At 42.4% G+C, this 12,950-nt stretch overlaps 1 protein-coding gene across 6 annotated transcripts in view; it reads right to left on the reverse strand.

Moving 5' to 3' along the window:
• FARP1 (FERM, ARH/RhoGEF and pleckstrin domain protein 1) overlaps positions 1 to 12,950 on the reverse strand; it is a 220,571-nt gene that overhangs the window by 182,782 nt on the left and 24,839 nt on the right. Inside the window, exon 1 of one of the 6 annotated variants that reach the window (XM_061361090.1) lies at positions 1,222 to 1,238. The exons of the other annotated variants lie outside the window; for them this stretch is intronic. The gene's annotated coding sequence lies outside the window, so the exon portion shown is untranslated. Of the gene's footprint in view, positions 1 to 1,221; positions 1,239 to 12,950 lie in introns of those variants that run through there. 6 annotated transcript variants of the gene reach the window in all.

Consider the following 12,950-nt stretch of genomic DNA (forward strand, 5'->3'; position numbering starts at 1 on the left):
GATTACAAAGTAACTAATATAACACCAGCTGAGATGCCTCAAACTGACCCAATGGCTTACAAATGATCGTTAAGGTCTAGGAAGGCACCAGAGGACTACAAAGTAACAAATTCAGTCCAGATATTCCGAAGGATAATGAACATGAAGCAGCAAGGAGAAAGAAGGGCAATGCAGACAAACTTTTTGCACATGCTTTTAACTCTCAGCTTCTTGTAAAACTTTTGGAGAGCCTCAGCTGTAGAGAGGACTGCAGTGAATACTGTAGCTAACACTGCTGTCAAGTACTCATCTTCAATTCCAAGCACTTTCAGTTTTGCAGGAAAACATACTACTTGACAAACTAGAGTTAGCTTTAGAAATCACAGTAATTAAGTTATAAGGAAGACAGGGTAATATGCACAGGTCACATGAGGAGGGCAAGAGGAACATGAATTTCAGACTGAAACTAAATTCAGCCTGGAATGATGGGGAACAGACCAAGCACCAATGCAGTTCAGGCTTTTGTACTTTGTGAAGAGTTATCCCAGTTAATTTTCACAAGTCCATGGCAGAGGGTGTACAAAGCAAGTGCAGTGAAAACTTTCAAGTCAACTACAATCTGGTGAGTCTTTGGCAGTTTCTCATGGGAGAATATTAAAGATTTCTCAGAAAATCTTTTAGAAGTCTCATTTTCTTAAGGAACTACCAAAACCCACGAACAGCTGCCTCACTAACACAAAGTTTTCAGGGAGTTTGGAACTAGATGATCTTTAAGGTCCCTTTCTACCCAAACCATTCCGTGATTCTGTGCTTCATGTTACTCCTCACAGAACCTCATACACCCTTGACATTACCCAAAGGTCCTCACAAAGAAAGTAACACATTAGAAATCTGACATAAACCCAGAAGTTTTTCATTAGGCTAATGGACCAGCGTTTTTGTGAAGCAAAGAAATCTGACACCAAAAGCTCTTAACAGAAAAATAGCTCAAGTTTGGAGGCCAGTAGTACAGACACAGGTGCTGAGTGTCTGCTTCTCTGCCCGCACCCAGCAGACTAAACTTGGCTGCTCAGCCTCTAATGAACATGTTGCAGCTGAAGGTGGTTAATGGATTTGTGTTCAGACTCCTGTCTGCCCTTTCTGCTCACAAATGCAATATTCACATAGAGAAGGAAGCATTATAAAAAGCCAATTCTTCTGTACCATTGGGCTCTCTTCTGGAATTAGAAAAAAAAAAATTACCATTATAAATTATGGCTGCTTCATGAAGTCAAAATCAGGGAGGGTCTAGGTGAGGTATGGTCAAGAAGATCAGCATTAGCGGTTCATGTCTGGTCCCCTCTACAGTCAGTGGAGAACAGGATGAAGGGGGAGCTCCTTAACTGGGCTTCATTTCTAAACACACACTTATTTTCCCTGTCCCTAAAGACACAAAAATTAACCTCTTCAAACCTGCCTTCCCAAAAAACCACCATGGCTGACTACCTGTTGCAAGTCTCAGAACTGGATACCTTAGAATTCTGCAGGAATTTGCCCTCAATGAAGGCATCCATACATGGATGTGGACAACTCATCATTCTCTCATGAAAATAAAGATAGCCCATGAAGTTGCCCATCTTATTCAGACTCTGAAAATACCTAAATCACACAGTCTTACCCCTTAACCTGCTATGGTCATACAGATGGACAGACTAGGTACTCAGAGCTGTTAACACCAAAACAGCTAGAACATGAAACCAATGTAAAATTTAGGGACCTAAGCAATAAGTAACACAAAGCTTTAGGAACTCAAACTATTCAGTATGCTGATAATATAGCCTGAAATCTAGGATAATGAACATTTATGTGTGTGCAGACCAAAAAAACCTCTTGCAAGCCTATCAGTACAGCATTCAGAGGGCCTGCATTCATTACTGCTTCTACCTTTAGGGCCATTCACTACCAACTGGAGCTCATTTATCTTCATTGCATTCAGGTCCTCAAGCTGTCTGCAATTCTGTGGCACTAGCAGCTGTCCCAGATTCCAAGTCCTCTGCCAGATGTCAGCAAAGAGCAGTCCCATCCCGCACAAATCTGATGTATGCTATCTTTCTTCCTCAAACACATACCTGTCAGTAGATCTATCAGCAAGAGCAGTAATGGATTTTTGTATGCTTTTGCAATTGCCTCTGTGAAAATCCTCATCCTTTAAGCATAAGTACAAATTGTTCTGTGAATCAAACCAGTCTAAAAATATTTCTTTTTAACCCACAAAATTAAACTTATTTTTGATGACTGTCAGTGGTATTAAACAAGACAGTACACTTACTCATTCACTGTGTGCTATGTTTTCTGGACAACCTTGCATTAGAAACTTACTGCAGGTAAGGAACATTTCTTTTTCTTCCCTGCATCTTACACAAGCAAGCCAAGCCATCACATACATGTAAGTGAGCAATTAAATGAAGCCTTCATGTGCTCACCCTCTCAAAGGAACCCCTCAGAAACCTCTTCATACTAGTTACTCTTGGCACTGGTTGTGACCATTTCCCAGTCTCTAGGGACTTGTCTTCACTTGTAGCTTTGTACCACGATTAAGGCTACTTACACAAATCAGGAATACTAATACCCTCTTCAAACCAACACAGCCAATATTAAAGTTTCTTCTTCAAGTTTAAGTCAGCCAGCTTGAAGGTACTGTACAAACAGGTAATTCTGGCTATTCCTGGAAGGAAAATTAGTGTCTCATCTGCTAAGCCAAAGGGATGATTAGTTCCAAATACTCTATTAGTGACTCCCCCCTAAGAATTGTGTTTTCCCTTCAGACTCCCTTGCAGTCTGAGCAAAATAGGGAGCTCCTGGAGCCATGAATCCCTTAATAGTCCAGAGGGAGATATTTCTACACAAGCACTTTGCTATTAGACACTTAAAAGTTGAATTAAATATTGCCCAGCTGATTAGCATCTATTGTATCACCATTTAACTACTGGGTATTTGTTTATAACTCACTTGCACATGAAGTTTAACACAGTGTTTTAATTTGAAAATACTTTCCTGCTGCTTTCACAATTGAACAGACCACATCTTTTCTACAAAATTTCTGCTTTACCTTGGGGCAGAAGATGGATATTTCTTCTTTTCTGTGAAACTCACAACCTGCTGAGATGTTTCTCAACCTGTTGTCAAACTGCCTGCATAAGAAGTGATGCTTAAGAAGTTGTAAGCTACTAGTATCATATTCTTATATTCGATTTCATTGCTACCCCTTCCATTTTGCATAACCTGTTTTTGCCAATTCTGTCACTGTGACCTTTGAAAAAGTAAAACTCAACATGGTTGCACAAATGAAAAAAAAGTGCATTTAAAAGAAAATAAGCCACAGGAAAAAATAAATCAGTAGTGAGTGCACAAAATACACAAAGCCACCCAGCTTCCTCTACTGAGTCACCAGTCCTTTACTGATGATATAATGTGTTGTAGAAGTGACAAAGTACATGTTATAATTTTACAAAGACCTGAAGCATTTTGAACTTGAGATATAAAAGCATAGCCCAATGAGGCAAAAAGCTATTTCACATTATGGACAGCAAGACTGTGGAAGCTTTACTGCCACATGGCAAATGCTAGGAACATATAAGGAGAGTTTAGAAAAACCTCTCTCTTGCGTTTCTAGCCAACACAGGGTTTCTTGATCAAAACGGTCATCACCTGAGCCCACAGTTTGTCATTGGAAAACACAAGCAAGTGGGTAAGAACTTAAAGCGGTTTAGTGGTTCAATAGCAGTACAAATCACTGAAGTACAATTCTGAAGCCATTAAAAGCACTTTCCAAAACCCTTTCATGCCATCCCTCTGCATAAATAAAGCTGTTGCACCAGCTGGAGTGCTCTGGGCTCATTCACCCATACAACACCTCATGTGAAAGCCAAGCGGAATGTGCTTATAGTAGAAGAAAGTAATCTGATTTACTTCCAGATTTAACAGAATTCTGAATGGGATCCAGCAACTCATACCCAAGCCTCAAGCATAGCACAGACATTTTCCATGAAATAAAAACATGTCAAAAGAATAAATAACACATTACATTAATACTACTGTTCAGCAGTTGGGGGAAAATCTGATACAGTCCTGCTTTTGGAAAATAAAACAGCTCAGGGGAAACACTATTTCTCTGAACCAAGTATGAGTATATAGGAGAGGTATTCATGCTGACTAAATGCAAGCTGGCTCCTCATGAGAGCTCTCAAGCATCAGAGCCTAATTAAGGTGCTCAGTGGCCTTTTGGAGGAGAGGCCTTCTCCTCTCCTTGAGCATGCAGACCCCTAGCAGAAGGCCAAAATGCGGCAGTCAGCATGCAAAGACCACATTCTTTCTTTTGAGAGAGATCAGTTATGATTCCTGCATTATGGTATGTTGCACAAGTACGGAACAGACGCTGGTGAGGTTGCCACCACCCACACTGCGCTGCATGGAAGGGGTGGCCAGTGGCTTTAAACCGCAGAGGACAATGACAACGGTGTTCAGCATTATGCAGCCGGGAAAGATGCCTACCCAAACATGTTAAAGTGAAGCCAGAATGGCCTTGACTAGTTTCCTTTTGGCCAAAGCTTGTGATCAGACCGCCACAAAATTATTACATAGGTCTTCCACCAGGAAAAACGTACTTATGGTCACAGTTGTATGCTCAATATACAATCTACTATAAAGCCAGAAAAACATCCTGCAGGCTTTAAATATTTAAGCATCTGTTCCCCCCCAAAACCACAATTTCTTTCTAAGTTTGTAAAACTGCTTGGTATAACTGAATGTACAATATTATTATTTTTATTTATTCAGTGTTTCAACAGAAGCCTTTATTACACTTGACCAAGGACATACCACAGTAGGCAATGACACAGCTCCCTGTCAAAAATGCTCATACCATCAAGAAAAACATAAAAATACTTCATGTACTGCTGTTGAGCAAATGATTTAATAGATTCACTGTTCAACACCTTTGTTGGTGACATGGACTGTGGGATTGGATGCACCCTCAGCAAGTTTGCCAACAACACCAAGCTGTGACGCACTTGACGGGCTGGAGAGAAGGGATGCTATCCAGAGGGACCTTGATACGTTTAGGAGACATGGGCCAATGCCAGCCTCATGAAGGTCAACAAGGCCAAGTGCAAGGTCCTGGGTCGGGGCAATCCCAGGCACAGCTACAGGCTGGGTGGAGAAGAGATTTAGAGCAGCCCTGCAGAGAAGGACTTGGGGGTGCTGGTTGCTGAGAAGCTCAACGTGACCTAGCAATGTGTACTTGCAGCCCTACAGGGGCAACACGGATAGGACAAGGGTAATGGCTTTAAACTGAGAGGGTAGATTTAGATTAGATGGTAGGAAGAGATTCTTTACTGTGAGGGTGGTGAGACACTGGACCAGGTTGCCCAAAGAAGCTGTGGCTGCCCCATCCCTGGCAGTGTTCAAGGCCAGGTTGGACAGGACTTTGAGCAACCTGGTCTAGAGGAAGGTGTCCCTGCCTGTGTCAGGGGGGTTGGAACTGGATGATCTTGAAGGTCCCTTCCAACCCAAACCATTTTATAATTTGCATCCTGGTGGACTATTACAATAGGTCATGAGGCGTGATTGTGTAGTACCCAGATTCTAGTACCCTATAGTGTTTTAAAATAATGTCTTTATAGTATTTTAAAATAATGTATTTACTCTTCCTTAAAAAAAAAATTTTAAAAATTATAGCAAAATTTCCAAATTTGCTCAGGTTTCTACCCATTTCGCTTGGTGCGAATACTTGAACCTATAAAAGATCCATGGAGAAAGTCTACCTGTGCTGAATAGCATGGCCTAAATACTGTCTGCCCCTGTTTGTCTGACATCAGCTCTCCTGATTTTCCAAGATACAGTACTTTTCTGTCTTTAGATAATTGATAACACTGCCTTTATTCTGTGAACAGCCATCAGAGATACTGTGAGGCAGAGATACAAATATACTGCTGCCACAGGTAAGTCCTCATTTTATTTCTGGCTAACTAGAAGTATTATGTATGCTGCATAAAGACAGACTGGGCTCAGTTTTCATATAAGAGTTAGACCAAAAAGCTCTACTAGCTACTGTTGTACCTGCAAAATAAGCTGCTTTCCACACTGTAACTTACTTCACAGTGAAAACTGGCATAAAGTTACTCTAAAGCACAACAGTATTAGTGCAAGCTTTAGAAGCTGAACCTAGAGAAGGGCTTGCCTGCTTAAACACCCCATTGTCCCTTTATCAACAAACCTGTTTCAGTGCAGATTAGATCCCTGCAGCTTCTGTTGCATTTCAAAACTAATTACTCACCTGCTTAGAAATGTGAAAAAGCATTATCTGTGGAATCTGTACTTTTTATTACTAAAGGGGACGGTGGAAAACATCAGTTCTCTTGTTCTGTTCTCTTTCTTGCAGTGCTGCAAGGAGTGAAAGCAGAAATACTGCCAGACTGGCTAACTGGTCTGCACTGACCTCCTCAAAATATCATCGGAAGTAACACTCAAAACAGCCTTTACAATCCGAGCAGATGGAGAGGCTCAAGACTCAGTTCTTTTTGCAAAATTAAGATATCAAGACATAGAAGTTGTCAGAGAAAATCAAGCAGAAAGAGGGAAACAGTAAATAATACATTTCAAATCATTCAAAGTGATCACTGAAAGGTTTTCAAGAGTCCTTTCACTAAATACAAGTCTCACAGTAAAGCAGTACGCATGGTGCACTGCTGTACCAGGCAAAAAGGGAGACTGGGTATTGGATTGCTCTTCCTTCCCTTGGAGAACATCCTAGACTCCTCATATTCCTTTCTTGGCTCCAGAGTCTCAAGTATCTTTAGAACATGCTGAATCGGAAAGCAGCTTATGTACCGACATGCAGTAGTAGTACACAGCATACTCATGGCAGGCAATGACCTCTGAAGGGTAAATAACTAGTACTACCCTGGAGTTTTTCCTTGATGGGCATGCTCAAACGCTGCACACTTTACCGATGGCAACCCAGCATCTCCCCACAAAGCGAGCAAACACAGGCCAGCCTGGGAACAGAGGAGCCCAAGATGCCTTTCATTTCCATGGTTGCCCAAACTGGAGCGGTTCCAGGCCCTGGAGAGGAGGGAGCCTATCTTTCCTGCGCTGGCATGTCAGGGCAGCAAGGAAGCGGAAGGCGTGCATCTGGAGCACAGCAGGGATGAGCGCCAGACCCAAGGGAGGCAAAGGAGCAGACTGGAACAAGGGCCCGAAACAGGAGAGGAAGAGAGTGAAATGGGCAGGGAAGCAAGCCAAAGATTCTGAGACAGTACAGAAAACAAGGCAGGAAAAGGCAAAAGACAATTGCATGCAAGAGAGAAACTGGACAAGGATGATAATGGGGGGCTGGGCCAGACAAGGGATCCAGTCTCTGACAAGGAGTCTGGAAGGGAGAAGAAATTGCAAGTGAAACATAAGGGAATACGAAGCCAAGAACTGGAGACAGGCCCCAAAAAGTGCAGAAGGATTGTCAGGAAGGGCAAGACAAATGAGACAGAAGAAAAAAACTGCTTCTCACAGAGGACTAAGTCTGCTTTTTTCCAGTGGTAGGACCTGAAGACAACAGTCGTGTCCCACGTTTATGCACCAACTCAGGGGCTTCCCCCTCTCTCACCATGGACAACCACACGGAGCACAATGGTTTGCTACCATTCACATCTCACCCCAGTAACAGAACTCTCCAGCAAAGGATGTAAACTTCACAATGGCTCTGGTAGCTTTCATTGTCAAAGAGAATGGATTCTCATTTTTTCTCTAAATAAAAAGAAAAATTGCACACCTTATAGGAAGAGATAAGAATCAGAAATAGTTTCTGTTTAAGCATGCCATCAAACCACAAATTACCCTTTCCTATTCTTGGATATCATAACCTTCACTGACTTACCTCCTTGGCCCCACCAAAGACCACTCTTGTCTCTCACCGCACAGGGGAGCACAGCCAGTTACTGGGAAGGCACTCAGGATTTATTTTTCCCACCCTGTTCTATCCTTAAGACTTATTAACTACTTGTGCTCTGTTGTTAAGACAGAATTAACAACCATCTTTCTGTATAGCAGGTTGATAGTCTCTTAAAAAGTACTTACTCCAACTTCATGATACTCTTATGAGAGGAGGAGGCATCACATTACCCTGACTTCCTATATGGGGAATTACAGACAGAAAACCTGGGTCTTCAAGACACACAGATACTGACTCCACTGGGAATTTGGAGTCTAAATACCTTTATTGATCTAGGCCATACAGACTGAACTCCAAAGCAAACCCACTGATTCCGTATTCCCAGAATGAGACTCCTAGGGCTAAATTGTTCTTTGAGTATTTCACATCCCGCAGCTTTCCTTACACGTGATTACAGATCCTTTTACTACAGGCTGCATCCAGGAGCATGAGGCTTTCTGAACATTAGCTCATGGATCTCAAGATTATCAAGAGTTTAACTATTTTCTGGGTGTTTAAGTCGTTTCCTAACAACGAAGGGAACGCCATCAAAAATTGAATGCAGTTCCTTAGAAGCAGGAGACCATCAGCTCTCTTCAGCCACACTCCCCTTTCAGTATCTGCAAAGGGCAAGGAATAACACCTTTCTCACAGTCAGGATAATACACAACAGTGTGTAGCTGTAGAAGAGTTATTACACCAAACAAGATAGGGAGACAGAAAAAATGCAACTAATTAAAGACTGTGTCATAAGTCACAAAGAGGAAGAATTACACCTTTTCACTATGGACTGTCTGCTTTGTGACATTGATCATGTTCTTTAAATAGCACCTAATCTATAATGATACTTGAAGAATTAAGATGCATTGACTTCTTCAGTGAACTTTAAAGAAAGCAAATAACATGACTGGCACTACCTCAAGAGTCCAGAAAAGAGTATCCTTAATTTTTATAACTCCTGAATATGAATACTTCAATTCCTACAAGGTCTGCAAGTGAAGCATCTGTCTTCAAATAACACCTCATTATCCAGACAAAACAAATGGCATATCATTTGATGCTTTTGGCATTGCTTTCACCTCGCCCCCAATTTCTCTGCTCCTCCAGATGCACAGAGGAACCCAAGAGCTCTTCCATATACGCAACCCCCTATCTTTGCTTCTACCCATCCACCACCCCCAGATACGCATACACCCATCTCTGCATCTTCTTATGGAGGAGGTGAGCACTCATTCAAAGTTCTGGGTATATTTCAAGAGCATTCCCATGTGGAGCACACTGGTGCGCAGAGGAAGGAAGTGGCTGGAAGGGTTGGAGAGAATAAAAATGGATGCAAAATGACAGCATTTTGAAAGACAAGCATTGAATAGATGAGAGGGGAAAGAGATGGTCAACTACTGTGCACTGATGTAAAAATCGACCTGCATAATATTATGTAAATTTGTGCATAGAATATTTCCAGGGGTTTAAATCATTACCTCAGAAGGAAAGTCCACTTCAAGAAACATTTGCCAGGTATGGAAAGAAATAAATGAAAAGAAAAATGCTGATCCCCTCTAGCATCAGACAGGATTATATCATCATAGGGTCACTACCATGGCCAGGCTCTGCAGCCTGGGCTGGCCTGCATGAAGCAGACTGTGCTTCTCCTGAGGGAGCACACGACTGAATGCAGATGGTAGTCATCCTCTCGTTCCTGGGGGCCCCTAGGAACTCCTTCAGCTTCCATTTGGATATAAATACTGCAGAGTATCACACACACAGAAGAAAGCATAGGCACATGTTGCAGCAACTGAATGCAATGCAGCACGCAAGCAACAGAAAAGACTTCATAGCAAAACACCAAAAATTCAACTGCTAAGCTTTATCTGACCCTTCTACCCCTACATATACACACACTCCTAGATAAGGTGTAATCTCTCCTGAATAGCAGTCCTCCCTTAAGTTGTCCTACCCACAGTCCTATCTACCCCTCCTATACCACCTTCTTCCTAAATAAACAAATTTTATCCACATGGTGTATGGGAAAAGAAGCCATAACACTGATCAGTGCAGAAATATGGGAAAATTATAAAGTATTTACAACCAGTAAACAAGCCAAAAAAAGTGAAGGAAATAGCAATACTCTGCAGCCATTCACAGACGTCTCTGCACCCTGACATCACATCAGCCCTTCTCCATTTACTCCCCACAGAGCAAGATTAGGGCACCCTGACCACAAAAGCAGCAGCAGGAAGAAAGAAAAGACAGGGTCCCAGAAGCAGCACGTACAAATCAAGAACCTTACCGCAGCTTCTCTGGGGCACTCAGAGCCTTCGTCATGAAAAATGGACCTTGTTTGCCACACAATCTGCTAGCAGACCACACGGATTTTCCCTCCTTTCCAATTTAACCCAGAATGCTTTCCCTTTGCTCCAGAACCTGTCACTAAAACATGCCTGTTGATAAGTCAGCTGTTAGGCTATTTACTTGCTTTACAACATGCATACGCACAGGTGGAGCCTCAGGAGTTTCACACTGAATACAGGCCCAGTAACACAGTATCTCCCCCTTTTTTTAGTTTTTGGCCCATCAACTCAACAGGAAGCAATGCAGGAAATCCAAGGCACTGGTGTGATTCCAATCCATGCCCTTCCTGTCTGGGGAGAGAGATCTAAAAGCATCCGGAACTCCTGCTAACAGAAACAGTCAACACCTCTGTGGAAGGCAAGGAGGGGGGGAAATTCAACTACCCAACCCAAAGCTAAACATAGTTTAGCAGGTACATATCAGAAGAGACCATATTAACTGCCAAGCAGCATTCCACCTCCATTTTTCTGACATACACAAACAACACCGCAAATGGCAGGTTGCGAAGCCATGGCCAAGCAAGCTTTAAGCCAGCCAGCCAAGGCTGTGTGTAAGCTGCCATGCTGTCTCAGCGAGGATACTGAGAAGAGGAAGTAGTGGTCACCCGTGGCCTCCACCAGCTCCTTGCTGCTGCAGCTCAGGTGCTGTTGTACACAAAGCAGTAGTTTAAAACTTGTCCTGCTAGTTACAACCACAATCCTTATCCTGCTTGCAACATCCTAGTTGTGGTGTTGCAGGACACACAGTAAAGCAGCCAGTCTAACTCAGGAGGACAAAGCCTGCTCAGTCAGCAGCACAGGCTGCTAAAGGCACATCATTACGTACTCTATACTTTCCCACTGCCAAGCACAAGGCACTGTCAAGGTTTTTATTTTCCAAGGCATCCCCAGGATGTTCCCAGCTTGGACTATTGCACCGGTTTGTAATAAGGTACAGTAGCAGAACAGCACTACTCAAGTTGAAGAGACAGGAGAGCAGGAGGTAACAGCATTGACACACAAGCAGGGAAGTCACTCCCCAATGTATTAGATACTACAATAAACTTCCCTCTTTCAAACAAAACATCAAATAAATTTGCTTGACCTGTCAGTCAGTAAATCCATAACAACAAAAACATACAAACAGAAAAGGAAATACCAATTAGAGAGCTGGGGGAGGGAGAGAAGGGAAAAGAATATTCTTTCCTGTATCTATTTTTAGGCTATGTAAGGCTGTCTGAAACCATGGCAATGAACCTGCTATAAATCCCCTCACCAGCTCGATGTTTTGTTTCCTTATAGAAGAGGATAAATGAGTGCGTACTGTGGATTAAATGGTCTAAACCAGAAACGAATCAACTAGCAGGCTACTGGAAATGCATGTCAGTTATGAAAACTACTGGTTGAGAGAGGCAGGAGCAGCTGATTGCTTGCCAATCAACCATTCAACAATCTCATACCTAGGAAGAAACCATTCACAGCCCTAATCATAGAATCATGGAATGATTTGGGTGGGAAGGGACCTTAAGGATCATTCAGTTCCAACCTCCCTCCCATGGGCAGGGACACCTTCCACTAGACCAGGTTGCTCAAAGCCCCGTCCAACCTGACCTTGAACACTGCCAGGGATGGGTGAGCAACAACTTCTCTGGGCAACCTGTGCCAGTGCCTCACCACCCTCACAGTAAAGAAATTCTTCCTAATAACAATTTCTAAATTTACCCCCTTTCAGATTAAAGTCATTCCCCCTTGTCCAATCAGTACTTGCTCTTGTATAAAGAATCCCTCTCCAGCTTTCTTATAGGCACCCTTACAAACGAATTATTAGCCCCTGATAATAAACAGCATGGAAGTGGGATCAGCCTCCAGACTGCATCTTTCCCCCAACCACCATCAGCTCAGGGTGTATTTTGACATCAGCAGTTGCACTCTCAGTGCCCAGATCCACTGTTCGGTCTGGGCCTCCTTTCCTCCTCATCAGCAGAGCTGTTTGCTAGGTTGCTCTCCAAGCAGGCTGATGCTGGGATCCAGGCTCAAAGGAACAGGTACCAGGCACCTAAAAGCCATGATCACTTACCCAATTGCTTTGGCTAAGTGCACACAAAGTTTGCAAGGAATCTGAGAGCCTTCCCACACTGAGGGAGAGTTTCTGAAAAAGAATAGTGGGCTTGCGCTTACTGAAGCACAAACATTATTGCATGAAAGAAACAAAACCATAAATGTCTGATTAAGTTTTTATACATGCTATACACCTACACTCATATAATTACTATCAAAGAAAGAAAATATGTCAGGGTCCACAACTCCTTCCCAATACTGTAGGTAAAAATCTGGGTTTGTATTTAAATTGCTTTACAAGGGGAAAATACCTCCTTCACATTTATCCTACCCTATGGCTTAAATATGGGGTTATCCCATGCTATTTGATAGTGCATGAAGAATGACAGCAACCACCTGGTACAACTGTGGCTCAAAGATATTTGATTCACCTAATTTTTTCTAATACTTCTTATTAAAAAGAAGGTAAGGGAGAGAAGAAAACCAGATATTTTTTTTTTATTATTTATTTTTATGTATAATCCCTTGACTTGGGGAGGAACAACAAAAGAAACTGAGGGGAAAAAATACTTTAGCTCTTTTGCATTTAAGTAAGACTAAAATCTATTCACAGCTAAAAATTT

Source organism: Neopsephotus bourkii, unplaced genomic scaffold (genome assembly GCF_033783945.1).
Source record: "Neopsephotus bourkii isolate Nb327-2 ecotype Australia unplaced genomic scaffold, CSIRO-AGI_Nbou_v1 NB_1052, whole genome shotgun sequence".
Taxonomy (NCBI): Eukaryota; Metazoa; Chordata; class Aves; order Psittaciformes; family Psittacidae; genus Neopsephotus; species Neopsephotus bourkii.